Source organism: Heterodontus francisci, chromosome 2 (assembly GCF_036365525.1).
Source record: "Heterodontus francisci isolate sHetFra1 chromosome 2, sHetFra1.hap1, whole genome shotgun sequence".
Taxonomy (NCBI): domain Eukaryota; kingdom Metazoa; phylum Chordata; class Chondrichthyes; order Heterodontiformes; family Heterodontidae; genus Heterodontus; species Heterodontus francisci.
The window spans coordinates 12,521,910-12,527,527 of record NC_090372.1 but is presented as its reverse complement, the minus strand read 5'-3'; the positions used below and the strand labels follow the sequence as shown (position 1 = coordinate 12,527,527).

At 48.2% G+C, this 5,618-nt stretch overlaps 1 pseudogene; it reads left to right on the top strand.

The window, feature by feature from the left end:
- The window catches only part of LOC137380516 (acyl-CoA dehydrogenase family member 11-like), a 105,333-nt pseudogene that overhangs the window by 64,309 nt on the left and 35,406 nt on the right, over window positions 1–5,618 (top strand).

Genomic DNA, 5,618 nt, shown 5'->3' with positions numbered 1-5,618 from the left:
TTTCATTGGACGTCCCAGAAAGTGTCTTGAAAACGCCCAGAACTGATCCAGCAGCCAACCAGATTAAACGATTTGCTATGCCGTCAGCATATTTTATAGGTACTTCATACAAAAGAGTGCTTGCCTTGGAACGTCTTTTAATCCTTTGTTGTTGGCCCATTTCCCCTCTGGATGTTGGTATTTGATGACCTTGTTCCTGCAATTTAGCTGCTTGTTTTCAGACCTGGTGAACCTGTTAACAAATTCTTTTGCGTCACCAAAAACACTCTCCCTATGAATACAAGTGCTGCTTTTAACATCAGAGTGTCCAGCTGTTGAGATTATTCCGGCAGAGGGAGCTATGAGTACTTGCCTCTGGCTGGTGTTGTCAGGAGTAGCATAAATGATAATATTGTAAGTTTAAAAAAGAACGATGGGGAAGGTTGACTGAAAATGAAAATATCTGGCTAATGTTTAACAAACTTTATCTTAAGGGGAAGTTATTAAAAGAAACTAAAACAAACTATTTTGATCTCTGGCACAAATGATATTTTTGACATACTTTCTATCATTCTGTTCTGCATTTAGCAAACAAATGAAAATCAGTTTATCAATTAGTCTGCCCTTTTTAAAGAAGGTGCCCTTTGAATGCTCACTTTTTAAAGAGCGGCATTGTTTTATTTGCGTTGTCAGCAATAATATTATTATGGTGCATTCATCAGTAATTTGCCATTAAAAAGACCCGCAACTAAAAAGGGATATAATTTTATTTTGTGTGAAGAGGAGCTTTCCTGTGACCATGGCTGTGGCTGCAATATCAGAGTGGGCAAACTGAGCAGATTACAGCTGCAAGCCTGCAACATGACCCGATTTCACAGACTACCCCTGAGACAGTGGCTGATAGAGACTCATTGTCACATCTGTCATTGGTGATTAGGAAAGCAGGGACTGGAACGGTTGCAGGAGGCCAGAGAAAACATTTGCTGGAATTTTTCAGAGCCGTCAGGTGGCTGTTGCCAGGGCCGAAAGCGTGGCTGGGCGGGTGAGGGCGACTCTGCTTTGGCAGGCAACAAGACCCAGGGCTGCATTTTATGGGCGGCCACCAATTAATTGGCTACTGCCGGGCCTAACAGCCCTTAGCAGACAATGGCCCACACCTCACCCCCCCACCCCGCCCTCCGCCCAAGAGCTGCCGGTCCAATCAGAGGGCTGGCAGCTCAGTAGCGCCACTGGAGACAGTGGCCATTCCTGGGGCTGCACCTGGAGCACGAGTGCACATCAATGGACATGCGCCCTCACAAACAGATAAGTGGAGTTTGAGGGTTCTGTGGTCAGTCAGGCATATCCCGTCATTGGGGGTAGGGAGGGGGGGGAGGCACGGTTGGTGAGGGCAGGTGGTGCTGTTGCTGTGGAGGTGGCCATTATGCCTGGGGGGTGGTGGGGGGGGGGCATCCCGTTGTGGGCCAAAGAGTGCCCAAAATGAGGCCCTCTCCAGACCCCGCTGGGAGGCCACCAGGGTTTACCTAACGGTCTCCCCACGTGGCAGAGGACCCCCAGCTGACAGTAAAATGCCAGTGGAGGCAGGAAGAGGCCCTTAATTGGCCACTTAATTGGGCTCTGGGTGGGCAGGCTGTCGGCCACCTTTCCCACCGTTGGCAATATATCTCTTTAAGTGCCTCACTGTTATATTTTGTTTTATAACGCTCCTGTGAAGCACCTTGGGATGCTTTTTTATGTTAAAGTTGTTATATAAATAGAAGTTGTGGTTGTTTTGGTATACTGGAGAACACAAAGGCAGGCCTGCCGGCGCCGGGCCGGGCCGGGCCGAAAAGTAAGGGGGGATCCCACCTCTGTATTTTTTCTGACCCCCAGCACAATCCTCTGGTTTTTTGGGGTCAAAGTTTAAGGAGGCAGAATCCCCATTATTTAAAAAAATTAATAGGGATGGGGATCCCACCTCCAAGAGCTCCCAGCCAATCACAGGGCTGGCAGCTCAGCTGTGCCACTGGGAGCAGTGACTTCTGGGGGTACTGCAGAGGCCTTGGACCCAGGCCAGCGCTGGAACCCCGGAACAGAGGTAGGTGAGGCGGTGTCACCATGGCCAATCTGGAAGGCCCCGGTGAGGGGGTTGGGTGTGTTGGCGTTCAGTCCAGGGGGAATGGGGGTCCCAGAGGGAATATTTGTTCCTGATGGGCATCCTCTGTGGGCCACAAATTGCCCGTGAAGGAGGGACCCACAACCCAAGACCACGGGGAGGGCGCCTCGTTTTCCAAGGTGTCCTCCCTGAGCGTCGGAGACCCCCCTCCCGCCGCTGCTGGTATGATCCCAGCTGCGGCGGGAAGAGGTCTTTATTTGGCCTCTGGATGGGAAGGCCATCATCGGCCTGCCCTGCCCCTGGGAGGATCACAATTGGGATTCCTAGCGTCAGGTTCCGTGGCAGGCAATTCTGCGCCAATTCTCTGGCCCCCTTCCCCCGCCATGAAACCCGCCATTGGGATGAGCACAAAATCCGGCGTGTTGCAATGTTTTTGACAGCTACAATCTATCTGGCATTATAATGGTCACCAGATTAGGCAGCCTGATTTGCACCATGATGCTGTCGTCGTGAAAGACAAAAGTTTTCCACCAAAAATCTTCCCCATACTGATTATCTGATTGACATCTGGAAACTTATCTTCATCTTACACCCTCATGCAAAATCTGCTGCCCGTATTCTAACTTGCACCCATTCATAATTCACCCATCACCGCTGTCTTGCTGACCCACACTGGCTCCTAGTCCAGTGGGCCCTCAATATATAAAATTCTCACACTCTTGTTCAAATTCCTCCAGCTCTTCCCTTCTCCCTATCTCTGTTACCACCTCCAGCTCTATGAGAACTCTGTGTTCCTCCAATTCTAGCCTCCTACACACCCCTTCCTGCCTTCTCACCATCATTGGTAGCAGTGTCTTCAGCCATCAAGGCCTGAAGTTCTGGAATTCCCTCCCTAAACTTCTCGCTTTCTGCAAGATGCATCTTAAAACCTACCTCTTTGATCGAGCTATTGGCCACCTACACTGATGACATTTTCATTGCCTCCACGTCAGTTTTTATATATGATTCTGTGAAGTTCCTTGAGACTTTAAATTTCAACATAAATGTCAGTTGTTGTTAATGATTGCCATAAATTGGTGTGGATGTTTGTTGCAAAACTAATTTTGGCTTACATTTTGTTCACGATGCAGTTTACTTAATACCCTCAAGATCATCCGCTACAGTGTGTGTTCAGGTCTGCCCTGGTCTGCTTGTTTAGCCACTGTTGAACTTTGGGTATTTGTGAATTCTCATATTTACACATGAGATAAATAAAATAAAATGCCTTTGTGGAATAATCTTTATAGCTCGTGTGGGTGGGCCACCTGAATATTGCGGAACAGACATGCACATAGAATCATAGAATGGTTACAGCACAGAAGGAGGCCATTCGGCCCATCGCATCCTTGCCAGCTCTTGGCACGAGCAACTCACCTAGTCCCATTCCCCTGCCTTTTCCCTGTGGCCCCGCAAATTTTTTCTCTTTGGTTAATTATCCAGTTCTCTTTTGAAAACCTATCACAGCAATAATGTCGCACCAAATGAAACGTAACAGATTTTCTTATACATGTGACTGCAGGTGAATGGGTTAGCAAAGCTGTCTACAGGATCAGGGAACTGGTTTTAGCAATGTAAATGTGGGAAGTCAGCACATTAGATGGTGCTTTCCTGTGACCTGAATTATAGAAGCACCAAATACAATTGGATCTTTTGTGACTTCAGGCAGTAATATATTATCCGAGGCTCCAGAAGGAAGTGCTCAGGGACCTCACACAGATAGTTGGTGTGGAAATCTCATGCAGCTCTGAAAATCTTCCTGCTCGGCCTCATAACAAACACATCCCCAACCCCCAAACTGTTTGTGAACAGTCATAGCCATTTCCCAGCGGAGGTCAAAAGGATTTATTTCATTTGTCCCCCCTTCCTCCATATAAAATTGGGCCAATAGACAGTTACAAAGCCTGGACACAAAGCTTGGCTTCTTGCAGCGTATTTCAATGGGATTTTGGTAAATATTTGGGAGTTGAGTGAGAATCGGTATCACGGTCAATATGTTAGATCTGGAAGGACACATTCGGCTGAATTTTCAAAACGGAGTCGGGAACCCGACGCCCAGATGATTTCTGGGTCCCAACAACAACAACTTATATTTATATAGAGTCTTTAACATAATAAAGTGCCCCAAGGCGCTTCACAGGAGCATTATAAAACAAAACATGACACCGAGCAACAAAAGGAGATATTAGGTCAGCTGACCAAAAACTTGGTCTAAGAGGTAGGTTTTAAGGAATGTCTTAAAGGAGGAGGAGAGGCGGAGAGGTGTAGGGAAGTATTTCAGAGCTTGGGGCGGAGGCAACGGAAGGTGCAGCCACCAATGGTGGAGCGATTAAAATCGGGGATGCACGAGAGGTCGTAATTAGAAGAGCACAGATATCTCAGAGGGCTGTGGGGCTGAAGGAGATTACAGAGATCGGGAGGGACGAGGGAGATGGAATGGATTTGAAAACAAGGATGAGAATTTTAAAATTGCTTGACCAGGAGCCAATGTAGATCAGCAAGCACAGGGGTGACAGGGGAATGGGACTTGGTGCGAGTTAAAATATGGGCAGCAGAGTTTTGGATGACCTCAAGTTTACGGAGAGTAGGATGTGGGAGACCAGCCAGGAGCGCATTGGAATAGTCAAGTCTCGAGGTTACAAAGGCATGAATAAGGGTTTCAGCAGCAGATGAGCTGACACCTGACACCGCGCTTCAGCTCTGTCAGTAACGCGGCACGATCTTTAAGTGTTAATGTCCTAATTGGGCAGAAGGCGAGCTCAACGTCCAATAAGTGGCGCCGAGCATCTGCAGGAGCCAGAAGCTGCAAAGGCAGATGGAAGACATGATGGGGCCTGCTACTGCCTTGCTGACGAGAGTAGGCAGCTCCTTGGAGTGCCAGTGGAATGAAGAGGTCAGGCAGCGCTTCCAGAACTAAAAAATGTCCTGCAATTGGTCTCGCTGACGATCACCATCAGCCCAAAACATTTAATTGTGCAGCAATGTTTGCCCCCTGCCTGCTGCGAGCCTGATATCTGGGCACTATTGTGCACCAAACTGATTGGGATCGCCGGAATCCCAATTGAAAATTACAGTGCGGACCTCACCACCAACGCCCCCGCCCAGCCCCCGTGCCTCCATGAGCTCCTCCATGAACTCAATGGGCCCTTAACTGGAAGTGAGCAGCTTCCCTATTCCCTCCACATACCCGCACCGCCCACATTGACTGTCCCAGAGGTGCCGGGTTCCATATACAACCTCTGCGACTATGAATTTCAAATCGCATCCAGACCAGGTCCCGACCCCACTGGCATTTCAAAACACGGCCCATAAAATCTGGCACATTACTTAACCAGCAGAGTAGGAGATTGAGATAGAAAACTGAATTGAGCCCGAGCATAAATCCCAAGGGTGAAGGAAATTAACTCTATCTATCTAATTGGTAATTGTGGAAGTCGTTAGATTAAGTTAGTATATGAAGGCTCTGTAGAATTGACCCTGCCGGAGTGGGGGATGGGCACATTTCTTG